Consider the following 16,283-nt stretch of genomic DNA (forward strand, 5'->3'; position numbering starts at 1 on the left):
CAGTGCTTAGAACAGTGCTTGGCACATAGTAAGTGCTTAATAAATACCATCATCATCACTATTATCATTAAGTGACTTGCCCAAGGTCACACAGCAGACAAGTGGCGGAGTCAAAACTAGAACCCAGGTCCTTCTGACTGCCAGACCCATGCTCCTGCTACTAGGCCATGCTGATTAAATGTGGCTCAGTGGAAAGAGTCCGGGCTTGGGAGTCAAAGGTCGTGGGTTCTAATCCTGACTCCACCACTTGTCAGCTGAGTGACCTTGGGCAAGTCATTTCACTTCCTCTGTGCCTCATTTACCTCATCTATAAAATGGGGATTAAAACCGTGAGCCCCTCGTGGGACAACCTGATGACGTTGTATCCCCCAGCATTTAGAACACTGCTTTGTGCATAGTAAGTGCTTAACACATACCACCATTTTATTTATCTCAATATGACTGAGTGAATGAATTGTACATTCCAAGCGCTTACTCCAGTGCTTGCACATAGTAAGCGCTGAATAAATACTATTGAATGAATGAATTGAATTAATACGATTGTATAAATGAATAATAATAATGATAATAATTATGGTATTTGTTAAGCGCTTACTATGTGCAGAGCACTGTTCTAAGTGCTGGGGGAGATACAGGATGTTCTTCCCCTTGACTCTATTTATTGCCATTGTTCTCGTCTGTCCATCTCCCCCGATTAGACCGTGAGCCCGTCAAACGGCAGGGACTGTCTCTATCTGTTGCCGACTTGTTCATTCCAAGCTCTTAGTACAGTGCTCTGCACATAGTAAGCTCTCAATAAATACTATTGAATGAATGAATGAATGAATACAGGGTCATCAGATTGTCCCACGTGGGGCTCACATGTTTTAATCCCCATCTTTACAGATAAGGTCACTGAGGCCCAGAGAAATGAAGTGACATAATAATAATGTTGGTATTTGTTAAGTGATTACTATGTGCAGAGCACTGTTCTAAGCACTAGGGTAGACACAGGGGAATCAGGTTGTCCCACGTGGGGCTCAAAGTCTTCATCCCCATTTTACAGATGAGGTAACTGAGGCCCAGAGAAGCAAAGTGACTTGCCCACAGTTCCACAGCTGACAAGTGGCCGAGCTGGGATTCGAACTCATGATCTCTGACTCCAAAGCCCATGCATGCTCTGGTCACCCAGCTGACCAGTGGAGGAGGAGGGATTAGAACCCACGACCTCTGACCCCCAAGCCCGGGCTCTTTCCACTGAGCCAGGCTGTTTTTCTGAATGAATGAATGAATGAATGAATGCATGAATGCATGAATGCGTGCCCGAAGGACCGAATGAATGAATGAGCGCAGGAGAGCGGCGGCGCCGGCTCCGGGGACGCCGTGCAGTTGCGCGCTGTCGCCCCCAGGGGGGAGCCAAGAGTCGCGATGCCGCGGGCTCCCGATGGAGATCTCGCGAGAGTTCAGCGGCGCCCGGGCACACGGGGGGAGGGCCGGGCGCCGTCACCTCTCGCGAGATCGAGCCCTCTCGCGAGGTTTGGCGCTCGGCGGCGGCGGCCGGACCGGAAGCGGAAGCGGAAGCGAAGCCGGAGCGGCCTGCGGAGCCGGTAAGGGCCGGTCCTCGTTGCTACGGTAACGGCGTAAGGACCGTCCTAATAACGGGGGTCACCGTGATGGGCCGGGGGGCTCTTGGGCGCTTACTACGTGCCGGACGCTCTCATCGTCGTCATCACGATGGTGGGGGGGGGTCTGTTAGGCGTCTACTATGTTCCGGGCGCTGTACTAATCATCCCAATGATGATGGTGGTGGTGTCTGTTAGGTGCCTGCTATGTGCTGGGCGCTCTAATAATCATGATAATGATGGTGGTGGCGTTTGGTAGGTGCCTGCTAGGTGCTGGGCGCTAGAGAAACAGCGTGGTTCAGTGGAAAGAGCCCGGGCTTTGGAGTCTGAGGTCATGGGTTCAAATCCCGGCTCTGCCACTCGTCAGCTGTGTGACTGTGGGCAAGTCACTTCACTTCTCTGGGCCTCAGTTCCCTCATCTGTAAAATGGGGATTAAGACTATGAGCCCCATGTGGGACAACCTGTTTCCCCTGTGTCTACCCCAGCGCTTAGAACAGTGCTCTGCACATAGTAAGCGCTTAACAAATACCAACATTAATAATCATGATAATGATGGTGGTGATTGTTAGGTAACTCCTATGTGCTGGGCGCCCTAATAATCATAGTAATGATAATGATGATGGTGATTGTTAGGTACTTGCTATGTGCTGGGAGCTCTAATAATTATGATAATGATGATGGTGATTGTTAGGTGCCTACTATGTGCTGGGCGCTCTAATAATCATGATAATGATGAGGGTGATTGTTAGGCGCCTACTACATGCTGGGCACTCTAATAATGATGATAATGGTGTTAGGCGCCTACTACGTGCTGGGCGCTCTAATAATCATAATAATGATGATGATGATGGTGTTAGGCGCCTACTTTGTGCTGGGCACTCTAATAATCATAGTAATGATAATGATGGTGCGCTGTAATCATCATCATCATCATAATAATGATGATGGTGGTGGTGTGTCTTAGGCGCCTGCTATGTGCTGGGAGCTCTAATAATCATGATAATGATAATGATGATGGTGATTGTTAGGTGCCTACTATGTGCTGGGCGCCCTAATAATCATAGTAATGATAATGATGATAGTGATTGTTAGGTGCCTACTATGTGCAGGGCATTCTAATAATCATGATGATGATGATGGTGATTGTTAGGCGACTGCTATGTGCTGAGCGCTCTAGTAATCATAATGATGATGATGGTGTTTGGGGGCCTACTATGTGCCGGGCGCTGTAGTAATCGTCATAATGATAACGATGATGGTGGTGGCGTCTGTTAGGTGCCTACCATGTGCTGGGCGCTCTAATAACCATGATGATGATGATGGTGATTGTTAGGCGACTGCTATGTGCTGAGCGCTCTAATGATCATAATGATAATGATGGTGTTTGGGCTCCTACTATGTGCCGGGCGCAGTAGTAATCATGATAATGATAACAATGATGGTGGTGGCGTTTGTTAGGTGCCTACTATGTGCTGGGCGCTCTAATAATCATGATGATGATGATGGTGATTGTTAGGCGCCTACTATGTGCTGGGTGCTCTAATAATCATCATAATAATATGATGGAGTGGGTTAGGTGCCTACTATGTGCTGGGCACTCTAATAATCATGATAATGATAATAATGATGATGGTGGTGTTAGGTGCCTACTGTGTGCTGGGTGCTCTAATAATCATAGTAATGATAATGATGGTGCGCCGTAATCATCATCATCATAATAACGATGATGGTGGTGGTGTTTCTTAGGTACCTACTATGTGCTGGGCGCTCTAATAATCATGATAATGATCATGATGATTGTTAGGCGCCTACTGTATGCTGAGCGCTCTAATAATCATAATGATGATGGTGTTAGGCGCCTACTATGTGCTGGGCGCTCTAATAATAATAATGATAATATTGATGATGGTGGTCTTGGTTAACCGTCTACTCTATGCCAGTCGTTTTAATAATTATAATAATAATAATAATATGTTAGGCACCTACTATGTGTCAGGCACTGTAATAATCACCATAATAATGACGATGGTGGTGGTGTTTGTTAGGTGCTTACTATGTGTCCGTCGCTGTAATAATCATGATGATGATAACGATGGTGGTGGTGTCTGTTAGGCGCTTACTGTGTGCCGGGGGCTGTAATAATCATGAGGTTAAGTGCCTACCGTGTGCTGGTTGCTGTAATAGTAATAATAATAATGATGAGGGTGGTGTTTTAGGCGCCTACTATGTGCTGGCTGCTGTAATAATAGTGATGATGATGATGATGATGATGATGCTGGTAGTGTTGGGTGCTTCCTATGTGCCAGGCGTTGTAGTAATAATAATAATGATGGCATTTGTTAAGCGCTTACTGTGTGCCGAGCACTATACTAAGCGCTGGGGGAGATACAAGGGGTTCAGGTTGTCCCATGTGGGGCTCACAGTCTTCATCCCCATTTTACAGCTGAGGGAACTGAGGCACAGAGAAGTAAAGTGACTTGCCCAAAGTTACACAGCTGGCCAGTGGCAGAGCCAGGTTTTGAACCCATGACCTCTGACTCCCAAGCTCGGACCCTTTCCACTGAGCTACGCTGCTTTAATAATAGTGATGATGATGATGGGGGTGGCGGTGTTTGTTAGGCGCTTACTATGTGCCGGGTGCTGTAATCATAATGATGACGATGGTGGTGGTGTCTGTTAGGCGCCTACTATGTGCTGGGCCCTCTAATAATCATGATGATGATGATGATGGTGGTGGTGTTAGGCGCCTACTTTGTGTCGGACACTGTAATAATCATAATAATGATGGTGGTGTTTGTTAGGCGGCTACTATGTGCCGGTTGCTGTAATAATAATAATAATGATGATGATGATGGTAGTGTTAGGTGCTTACTATGTGCAGGGCGCTGTAGTAATAATAATGATGGCATTTGTTAAGCGCTTACTATGTGCAAAGCACTGTTCTAAGCGCTGGGGGAGGATACAAGGTTATCAGGTTGTTCATTCAATAGTATTTATTGAGCGCTTACTATGTGCAGAGCACTGTACTAAGCGCTTGGAATGAACAAGTCGGCAACAGATAGAGACAGTCCCTGCCGTGGGGCTCATGGTCTTCATCCCCATTTGACAGAGGAGGGAACTGAGGCCCAAAGAATAATAATGATGGTATTTGTTAAACCCTTACTATGTGCCAAGCGCTGTTCTAAGCGCTGGGACGGGTGGACGGGGGGGGCGCGGTGCAAGGTCTTCAGGATGTCCCACGTGGGGCTGACAGTCTTAATCCCCATAATAATAATAATAATAATGTTGGTATTTGTTAAGCGCTTACTAGGTGCCGAGCACTGTTCTAAGCGCTGGGGTAGACACAGGGGAATCAGGTTGTCCCAGGTGGGGCTCACAGTCTTCATCCCCATTTTACAGATGAGGTAACTGAGGCCCAGAGAAGTGAAGGGACTTGCCCACAGTCACACAGCTGACAAGTGGCCGAACCGGGATTCGAACCCATGACCTCTGACTCCAAAGCCCGTGCTCTTTCCACTGAGCCCCGCCGCTTCTCTGTGCCTCAGCGGCCTCGTCTGTGAAACAGGGATTAAGACTGTGAACCCCCTGTGGGATATGATGTGGGTCCAAATTGATTAGCTTAGATCTACCCCAGCGTTTAGTACAGTGCCTGGCACATGGTAAGCACTTAACACGTACTAAAAAAAGAGTAGGGCGGGATTCTGGGAGGTAAGTCAGGGAAGGCTTCCTGTAGGAGGTCCAGACCAGGGCAGCCCATTAGGGGATGCGCCACTTAGAGAAGCAGCATGGCTCGGTGCAAAGAACCCGGGCTTGGGAGTCAAAGGTCATGGATTCGAATCCCGGCTCCACCACTTGTCAGCTGTGACCGTGGGTCACTTCACTTCTCTGTGCCTCAGTTACCTCATCTGTAAAATGGGGTTGAAGACTGTGAGCCCCTCTTGGGACAACCTGATTATCCTGTATCTACCCCAGCGCTTAGAACAGTGCTCTGCACATAGTAAGCGCTTAACAAATACCAATATTATTACTTAATGGGTCGGGTTAATGGAGAGGGCTGGCAGGGGCGCCAACCAAATTGATGTCTCCCCGCAGGGATTTGGGTGGAAACTGAGGCCGCTGAGGGGGCAGGAGGGGAGGACCGTCCGGCCCCCGTGGCTGAAATTTCACCCCAGGAGCACAGCCGGGGTAATAATAATAATAATGGCGTTGTTAAGCGCTTACTATGTGCCACGCACTGTTCTAATTGCTGGGGGGATACAAGGTGATGAGGTTATCCCACGTGGGGCTCAGGGTCGTCATCCCCATTTGATAGATGAGGGAACTGAGGCCCAGAGCAGTGAAGCGACTTGCCCAAAGTCACTCAGCTGACAGGCGGCGGAGCCGGGATTTGAACCCACGACCTCTGACTCCCAAGCCCGGACTCCTTCCACTGAGCCACGCTGCATTTGTAAAGGGCTTACTGTGTGCCAAGCATTGTTCTAAGCGCGGAGTGGGAGGGTACAAGGTGATGGCGTTGTCCCACGTGGGGCTCACAGTCTCATTTTTACAGATGAGGTCACTGAGGCCCAGAGAAGTGAAGCGACTTTCAATAGTATTTATTGAGCGCTTACTAGGTGCAGAGCACTGGACTAAGCGCTTGCAGTGGACAATCCGGCAACAGATAGAGACAATCCCTGCCCGACGCGGGGCTCACAGTCTAATCGGGGGAGACAGGCGGACAAAAACAAGACAGCATCATCACGATCAACAGAATCAAGGGGATGGACACGTCATTAACAAAATAAAAAGGGTAATAAAAATATATACAAATATACACTTATCTCCTCTGTGCCTGAGTTTTCTCACCCGGAAAAGGGAGGTGGAATCCTCTGAGGCTGCGAGCCCCATGTGGGACAGGGACTGTGTCCAACCTGATTATCTTGTATCTACCCCCAGTGTTTAGTTCAGTGCTCGGTTCATAATAATGTTGGTATTTGTTAAGCGCTTACTATGTGCCGAGCACTGTTCTAAGCGCTGGGGTAGACATAGGGGAATCAGGTTGTCCCACGTGGGGCTCACAGTCTTAATCCCCATTTTACAGGTGAGGGAACTGAGGCCCAGAGAAGTTAAGTGACTTGCCCACAGTCACACAGTCAGGGCTCAAGTACCATCATTAGTATCATTAATCACGGTATTTATTGAGCACCCACTAGGTGCAGTGTACTCTACGAAGCCCTTGGAAAAGTATAACAAAAGTATAACAGAAGCACGGGACATGTACAATACATGGGGTTTTAAGCACAAAACCAGGAAAAGCATTTCCAAATAAAATTCAGGCATAAAGTAGGCTTTCTAATAATATTATAAAGAAGCAGCGTGGCTCAGTGGAAAGAGCACGGGCTTTGGAGTCAGAGGTCATGGGTTCGAATCCCGGATCTGCAGCTTGGCACCTGTGTAACTGTGGGCAAGTCACTTCACTTCTCTGTGCCTGTTACCACATCTGTAAAATGGGGATTAAGACTGTGAGCCCCACATGGGACAACCTGATTCCCCTGTGTCTACCCCAGCGCTGAGAACAGTGCTCGGCACATAGTAAGCGCTTAACAAATGCCAACATTATTATTATTATTGTTATTATTTCGAAGCGGTGGAGAGGATCTTTACTTTGTCAGAGCACTTTTTATCTATTTTATCCTCCCAACATCCCTGTGGGAAAGGTAGAGACGAGGTGTTCTCCCCATTTTAAAGGTGAGGAAGCCGAGGCCCAGACAGGTAGTGACTTGTCTGAATTTATTAGTCTGGCAGAACTAGGACTAGAACAGAGAGAGGGTTTCATGACTTCTAGAGAAGCAGCGTGGCTCAGTGGAAAGAGCCCGGGCTTGGGAGTCAGAGGTCATGGGTTCGAATCCTGGCTCTGCCACTTGTCAGCTGGGTGATTGTGGGCAAGTCACTTCACTTCTCTGTGCCTCAGTTCCCTCATCTGTCAAATGGGGGTGAAGACTGTGAGCCCCACGTGGGACCACCTGATGACCTTGTATCTCCCCCCAACGCTTAGAACAGTGCTCGGCACGTAGTAAGCGCTTAACAAATAGCAACACTTTCTTTTTTTCTAGAGCCAGGCTCTTTCCAGGCCACCGCCCTTCCTCTCCTTTGGCATTAGGTGTTGATTTTTATCAATAGCAATGAAGAAAAGAATCAGGGTTTGGGGAACATTGGATTTGTAGTTAGGGTTTGTTAAAAAAAAAAAAACAGTTTAAGAACAGCGCTTTGCACACAGTAAGCGCTTAACAACTACCACCATTTTTATTTATTTAAAAAGCAGTTGGAAGTAGGACACCATCCTACTTCCTTTTGATTTCAGTCGGCATTTCTTTGGGTCAGCAGAAACCAGTTAAGGGCGGAGTTGTTCAGATCACGATTTTAGGGTACTGTGCTTCATTTTGAAGAGTGAATTTTATTTTTTTTTTTAGCAGACAGTTCCACCGTCTGAATGTTTTCGCCATTTAAAACTGATAGCGTGTGCTGAATCATTGAATATCTGCTAAGTAGTTAAGCCCGAGGAGAGGAAGTGTTGATTGCTCTTAAAAACTGATTAACAGGGTGGGACAAAGCTGTGTTTATTACAGTGTTAGCTCAGTAAGCAAAAGAGCAACCCCCTTGGTTGTAGGTCAGTGTGAAGAACCTATTTCACCATAGTGGACCTCACCGATGCAGGTCATCATTTACAGTCAAATACATTTAATTCAGAGATTCTGCAAAGAAAGTGATTCCCATTCTTTGGATAGCACCACTAAGGGATTTTCTTATTTTCCACCACTTCCTGCCCCATTTGCTCTCTGGGTTTTCGAATAATTCAGAGTTGCCGTGAATTTTTCTTGGAGAACGTGTTAAGGGGCAGTGGAGAAATGCCAGTAAAGGCTATAATAATAATAATGATGATATTTAAGTGCTTAGTATGTGCAGAGCACTGTTCTAAGCGCTGGGGTAGATACAGGGTCATCAGGTTGTCCCACGTGAGGCTCACAGTCTTAATCCCCATTTTACAGATGAGGTAACTGAGGCACAAAGCTAAGTGACTTGCCCACAGTCACCCAGTTGACAAGTGGCAGAGCTGGGATTCGAACTCATGACCTCGGACTCCCAAGCCCGCGCTCTTTCCACTGAGCCACGCTGCTTCTCAAAGCATCTGTATCTACATCTGATTGATAGTTTTGTCTCTGATTTATAGTTCTGTAGAATGCAGAAGGATAGGAAATCTGCTCTCAAAAGATCTCATTTACTCTTAAATTCGTTTCAGTTTCTGTTAGCATTTGAGGTCAGGGAATTATTTTTTGATCAAGTGATGCAAAAGGTCTCGCCACATATAAGGTTCTGTCTATATTAGCGTGAAACGGGTGTCACCACGTCTGAGGGATTTATAAATAGGCGATCAGTTCTAGGTTTGTGGTTTGAAACTTTGAATACCAGCCTATGTCGCAGTGTTTTTTCAGAGGAAAGCGTCAACCGGTTTCACGAGACAAATGAGATTAAATAGAAGCATTTCTGTATAAAACTGTGAGCCCGTCACTGGGCAGGGATTGCCTCCATCTGTTGCCGAATTGTACATTCCAGGCGCTTAGTACAGTGCTCTGCACACAGTAAACACTCAATAAATAGTATTCATTCATTCAATAGTATTTATTGAGCGCTTACTATGTGCAGAGCACTGTAGTATTGAATATAATGAGCCACACTGCTTCTCCAAAGTAAGCGCTTAACAAATGCCAGCATTATTATTATTATTACTTCACTTCTCTGTACCTCAGTTATCTGTAAAATGGAGATTGACCAGGAGCCTCACATGGGACAACCTGATGACCTTGTACCTACCCCAGCGCTTAGAACAATGCTTGGCACATAGTAAGCGCTGAACAATTGCTATTATTATTATTATTTTTATTAGCGGAAACTCCAATTATGGGTATTATGTTGCGAAATAAATCCCAAAAGTTCCAATGCCAGGGCGTCTTTTCCCACCCAATGGAGTGGTAAATGATTATCTCGGCCTTCCACATGAGCTTCTCTCCCCAAATAAGGAGATCCTACCTGAGAAGCCCCGTTGCCCAATAAATACCGGGCGGGTTGTTCTTTAAACAAGTTGAGGGTGAATTTTTTGCAGTGAGGACATCCGCAAATGCGCTGTTTTGGTTTCCCAGCGCCAAAGGAAACATAGAGCTGGGCCTTGGGGTGGATCTGATCCCGCTAACCAGGAATCCAGGTCTGTGGGGCCTTTATTTTTTGACACCGCCACGATTGTCATATTGATGAGATTAAGGAGGGGTCAGTGGGCCCAAGAGAGTGTATTGCACTTTCCCAAGTGCTTAGTATACTGTAAATGCTCAATAAATCATCATCATGGTATTTGTTAAGCACTTACGATGTGCCACGCACCGTCCTAAGCACTGGGGTTGATAGAAAGTGACCAGGCTGTCCCATGTCAGGCTCACAGTCTTCATCCCCATTTTACAGATGAGGGAACTGAGGCACCGAGCAATGAAGCGACTTGCCCAGAGTCACACAAGGTGACCCCTTCCCTGCGGCAGCCGGGCCGGCCCCCTCGCGTGGCCTAGCAGAAAAAGCCTGCGCTTGGGAGTCAGAGGTCGTGGGTTCTAATCCCCCCCTCCGCCACTTGTCAGCTGTGTGACCTTGGGCAAGTCACTTGACTCTTCTGGGCCTCAGTTCCCTCATCTGTAAAATGGGGATGAAGACTGTGAGCCCCACGTGGGACAACCTCATTCTCCTGTATCTCCCCCAGCGCTTAGAACAGTGCTTGGCACAGAGTAAGCGCTTAACAAATACCAACATTATTATTATTATTATTAATAAAAGGGGATTAATGGGAGCCCCACGTGGGGCCACCTGATGACCGTGTATCCACCCCAGCGCTTAGAACAGTGCTTGGCACAGAGTAAGCGCTTAACAAATACCAACATTATTATTAGTAGTAGTAGTAGTAAAAGAGGATTAATAATGGGAGCCCCACGGGGGACCACCTGATGTCCGTGTATCCCCCCCAGCGCTTAGAACAGTGCTTGGCACAGAGTAAGCGCTTAACAAATACTATCATTATTATCATTATTATTTTTATTCCTGCCCGGCCTGCAGGGGGGCGAGGCGGAGCCCCGGCCGTGGGGGTCACGTGCGGGGGCGGGGCCCTGGCGCTGACGTCATCCAGCTCCACCCCGCATGCGCCAACCTGATAAAAGAGGAGCGGCCGAACCCCCACCTCCCCGCCTACCCACCGCCGGGTTGCTCCGGAGAGCGCATGCGCCGCAGGCCCGTCTTCGAAGAGGTAGGCGAGGGGGCGGCACGGCGCATGCGCCGCCGGCCCATGGAGGAAGCGAGGGGGCTGCACGGCGCATGCGCCGCCGGTCCGCCACCGAGGAGGGCGAGGGGGCTGTACGGCGCATGCGCCGCAGGTCCACCACCATGGAAGTAGGCGAGGGGGGCTGCATAGCGCAGGCGCCGCAGCCCCGCCGCCCTGCAGCTCTAATAATAATAATGTTGGTATTTGTTAAGCGCTTACTATGTGCCGAGCACTGTTCTAAGCGCTGGGATAGACAGAGGGGAATCAGGTTGTCCCACGTGGGGCTCACAGTCTTAATCCCCATTTTACAGATGAGGTAACTGAGGCACCGAGAAGTGAAGTGACTTGCCCAGTCGCACAGCTGACAAGTGGCCGAGCCGGGATTCGAACCCATGACCTCCGACTCCAAAGCCCGTGCTCTTTCCACTGAGCCATGCTGCGGCAGATCGCCCCCCACCCTTCCCCGGGTTCCCCCCCCCCTCCCCGAGGAAGGACACGGCTCTGGGGGTCGGGAGGTCGCCGGTTCTAATCCCGGCTCCGCCACCTCTCTGCTGGGTGACCTTGGGCCAGTCCCTTCGCTTCCCCGGGCTTCAGTTCCCTCATCTGTAAAGCGGGGATTGAGACGATGAGGCCCACGTGGGACAGGGACTGGGTCCAACCCCATTTGCTTGTACCCACCCCCGTACGGTGCCTGGCTCATAGTAAGCGCTTAGCAAATGGCATTATTATTCAGTCACATTATTACTGTGCGAGGGGGCTGCGGGCGCCCCAGCCCCGGCGGCCGGCAGGTATGCGAGGGAGCTGCCTGGCACTTGAGCCGGCCGGCAGGTATGCGAAGGGGCTCGAAGTCCCACCAACACGAGGGTAGACGTGGGGGCTGCAAGGCGCCTGCGCAGAAGTCCTGCCCTCTCCCGGGTGTGGTAGGGTGCTCTACGGCGCCTGCGCAAAAGTCCTGCCAGCCTTCGGGTAGGCGAGGGGTCTGCACGGCGCCGGCGCAGAAGTCCCGCCAGCTCTCGGGTGGGCTAGGGGGCTGCCGGCGCCTGCGCAAAAACCCTGCCAGCCCACGGGTAGGCGAGGGGGCTCCACGGCGCCTGCGCAGAAGGCCCGCCGTCCCGCAGGTAGGCGAGGGGGCCGCACGGCGCCTGCGCAAAAATCCTGCCAGCCTTCGGGTGGGCCAGGGGGCTGCACGGCGCCTGCGCAGAAGGCCTGCCAGCCTTGGAGTGGGCGAGGGGGCTGCACGGCGCCTGCGCAGAGGTCCCGCAGGTAGGCGAGGGGGCTGCACGGCGCCTGCGCAGAAGGCCTGCCAGCCTTCGGGTGGGCGAGGGGGCTGCACGGCGCCTGCGCAGAGGTCCCGCAGGTAGGCGAGGGGGCTGCACGGCGCCTGCGCAGAAGGCCTGCCAGCCTTCGGGTGGGCGAGGGGGCTGCACGGCGCCTGCGCAGAGGTCCCGCAGGTAGGCGAGGGGGCTGCACGGCGCCTGCGCAGAAGGCCTGCCAGCCTTCGGGTGGGCGAGGGGGCTGCACGGCGCCGGCGCCTGCGCAGAAGCCCCGCCGTGCTGCCAGGTGTCTGGCTAAGGCAGGCCGAGGCCCCGCGGAGGGACGGCAGCTCCTGCGCACAAAACGATCCGACTCCCTGCATCAGCCCGCTCCAACTGCAAGGGCTACGAGGGACCCCCTGCGCCTGCGCCTAGAGTTTCCTGCTTGCTTTAAAGGTCATGGAGGGGGGAGGAAATAGTAATAATGGGGGGATTTGTTAAGCGCTTACTATGGGCCGAGCACTGCGCCATGCGCTGGGGGAGATGCAGCGTGGCTCAGCGGGAACAGCCCGGGCTTGGGAGTTCGGAGGTCATGGGTTCGAATCCCGGGCCTGCCCCTTGTCTGCCGTGTGACTGTGAGCAAGGCACTTCTCTGGGCCTCAGTGACCTCATCTGTCAAATGGGGGCTGAAGACCGTGAGCGCCACGTGGGACCACTTGATGACCTCGTAGCGACCCCGGCGCTTAGGACAGTGCTCGGCACCTTATTATAATACCAACATTATTACGCAGGGACATCAGGTGGCCCTACGTGGGGCTCACAGTCTTCGTCCTCATTTTACAGATGAGGGAACTGAGACACAGAGAAGTCAAGTGACCTGCCCAGAGTCACACAGCTGACAGGGGGCGGAGCCGGGCTTAGAACCCAGGACCTCTGACTCCCAAGCCCGGGCTCATTCCCCTGAGCAACCTTGCTTTCTGGTGTGAATCTAAATTAGCGCGGAACGATTCATTTGCTGTATTTCTGCCTGCCGAATCGAAGACCGGCCCTGAAAATGGACATTCTCTCTAAAGCTTTTAGGTTTTACCCGGTCCCAACCGGGGGCCTAAAGCCGGACTGGTCAGTCAGTCGTATTTATTGAGCGCTTGCTACGTGCCGAGTGGTGTTCATTCAGTAGTATTTACTGAGTGCCTTCTATGTGCAGAGCACAGGACTGAGCGCTTGGAATGGACAATTCAGCAACAGAGAGACCATTCATTCAATAGTATTAATTGAGTGCTTACTATGTGCGGAGCACTCGACTAAGTGCTTGGAATGTACAATTTGGCAACAAAGACCATTCATTCAGTCGTATTGAGCGCTTACTATGTGCAGAGCACTGGACTGAATGCTTGGAATGTACAATTCGGCAACAGAGACCATATAGTATTATTGAACACTTACTATGTGCAGAGCACTGGACTAAGCGCTTGGAATGGACAATTCGGCAACAGAGAGATACCATTCACTCATTCAGTAGTATTTATTGAGCGCTTACTATGTGCAGAGCACTGAACTGAGCGCTTGAAATGGACAATTCAGCAACAGAGAGACCATTCATTCATTCAGTAGTATTTATTGAGCACTTAATAGGTGCAGGGCACTGTACTAAGCGCTTGGAATGGACAGTTCGGCAACAGATAGAGACAGTACCTGCCCAATGATGGGTTTACAGTCTAATCACTGTGAACTAAGCGCTTACAGTGTGCTAAGCGCTTTGCCTCGTTGGCGGGGCCCGCAGTGGTCGGAGGGCCCGAATGGAGGGGGTGGGCGAGGAGGGGGAGCTGACCCCATCGGTCACTTTCTTGCTGCCCAAAGGCAGTGCGGAGTGTTCATCTGTCGGACAGCAGCCTTGGGCGTCGAGAATTTTGTGGGTCCCCCCCCCCCCCCATCCCCGGAGGCCGAGTTCGTGTTCCACTCGGAATTTTTATCTGAGGCCCCCAAAGGGGCTGTTGGGAAGTTGGGGTTGGAGAGGAACCGATCAGTTAATTGGAAAGACCTGAAGATTCCTGTTTATGGTGGGTGGAGAGGTGGGGGAATTCCAGCCACCTGCCCTATAATAATAATACTGATGATGGCATTTGTTAAGCGCTTACTATGTGCCAAGTGCTGTTCTAAGCGCTGAGGGAGATAGAAGGCCATCAGGTTGTCCCACGTGGGGCTGATGGTCTTCATCCCTGGTTTACAGAGGAGGGAACTGAGGCACAGAGAAGTTAAGTGACTTGCCCCAAGTTACACAAAGTGGCAGAGCCGGGATAATAATAATCGGGGTATTTGTTAAGCTTTTACTATGTGCCAAGCACTGTTCTAAGCGCTGGGGGTGGTGCAAGGTGATCAGGTTGTCCCACGTGGGGCTCACATTTTTCATCCCCATTTTACAGATGAGGGAGCTGAGGCACAGAGAAGTTAAGTGCCCTGCCCAAAGCCACAGAGCGGGCAAGCGGCAGAGCGGGGATTAGAACCCACGACCTCTGACTCCCAAGCCCGGGCTCTTTCCACTCAGCCACGCTGCTTCTCTTTCTCACCTCCCTCTTGGCTAGCACGGGGGAGAGAGTCAAACACTTCTTGGGGTGTGTTTAGGAGGGGGTGGATCACCTGATTTTAGACTTCCCATGCTCTGTCCTACAGAGTGCTCTGTCCTACAGAATGCACGTTGGTGAAGCTGTTTTTCTGTGGCTTCGCTCCAGGCTTAGGACAGGCCCGGAGAGACTTCAGTTCACACCACCCTGTTTAAATAATCTGCACCCTTATCGGTCAGCAAAATAACGTGAAGAGGACCTGGTTCTCATCCCAGCTCTGCCACTTGCCTGCTGTGTAGTTTCGGGCAAGCCACTTCACTTTTCCGCACCTCCGTCTCATTTTTTCCATTTAGACTGTGAAGCCTATGAAGGGCAAGGATCGGGTGTGATCCGATCATCTGGTATCTACCCCAGCGCTTAGCGGGTAGCAATATTCCACAGTGATTATTATAAAGTAGGAAAAGATGCAGTCAGCAGCTCTAATCGAGGGCACCCAATGTCAGGGTTTCCAAGATAGGTGAAGCGCTGAGGAGATATAGGAAAAACAAAGGGTGATTATTACAATTTTTCTGCTCGTATGCACAAATTGTGATTATCAGCACATTCTGATTAACGTGGCTTCTCCAGAATTGCAGTGAGTTGCTGGTCAAGCTTTGTCAGCATATCCAGGGAGGAAGAAAGCTTTAGAAAATTTGAGGACATAGGTCAAGAACTGGAGGCTTAAGAAGTCAAAAAGTACCTATGGAGGCATTTGCAGATTTAGCAGATTGTTAACCTAGGAAGTGAATGTTGGGGTCCTGAACATCCTTAATAGGGAAAAAGTAGGGACAAGATAACAGGTTCGCCCATGTCTATATGAAAAATAGTTGAAGGATCTAAAAAAGGTGGGATTAGCACAGTCGAAAAGCAAAGTAGAATTAGGTTAAAGGTGGTACTGAAAAATCTGCAATAGAGCGATTGCTTCTGTGAACATTAATTTCTGCCTCTGAGGTTTTCCTACCAAAACAGGCGTGAATGACATCTCATATAAAGGCTGAAGAAAGCAAGAAAACAAAATAATTTGGGGCCCAAAATAAGAGATTATGTCCCTTCAAGGAGCTGCTGATGAGATTGCTATAAGGAGACCTTAACTCAGTCTCTCTCCTGCTCGATCTGCGGGTAGCTGCATTACATTTTAAGTAGTCCTTTCTCTCCACCCTTGTCCCCTTCCAGTTCTGTGCACTCAAAAAAAATCAATCAACTGGTAAATAGTATTTATTGGCTCTCTTACTGTGTGCGTAACACTATAATAAACGTTTGGGAGAGTACAGTTGATTAAGTAAACACATCCCTACCATTAGGGAGTCTACGGTCTGTCGGGATACAAACTCTAAAATAATAATTGTGGTATTTTAAGTGCTTACTACGTGGCAAGCACCGTACTACCCAACGCCAGAATAGAATCAAGTTAATCAGGTCCCACATGGAGCTCACAGTCTTAAGTAGGAGGGAGTACAGGTATTTAGTCCTCATTGTGCAGATGGGGGAGCTGAGGCACTGAAGAAT

General features: G+C 49.9%; 1 protein-coding gene across 1 annotated transcript in view; it reads left to right on the forward strand.

Annotated features, from left to right (window-relative positions):
• Positions 1 to 1,543: 1,543 nt before the first annotated feature.
• NCOA4 (nuclear receptor coactivator 4) overlaps positions 1,544 to 16,283 on the forward strand; it is a 29,799-nt gene continuing 15,059 nt past the window's right edge. The window contains exon 1 of the mRNA XM_029061169.1: positions 1,544 to 1,586. The gene's annotated coding sequence lies outside the window, so the exon portion shown is untranslated. The remainder of the gene's footprint in view (positions 1,587 to 16,283) is intronic.

The sequence above is a fragment of the Ornithorhynchus anatinus genome, chromosome 3 (assembly GCF_004115215.2).
Source record: "Ornithorhynchus anatinus isolate Pmale09 chromosome 3, mOrnAna1.pri.v4, whole genome shotgun sequence".
Lineage (NCBI taxonomy): Eukaryota > Metazoa > Chordata > Mammalia > Monotremata > Ornithorhynchidae > Ornithorhynchus > Ornithorhynchus anatinus.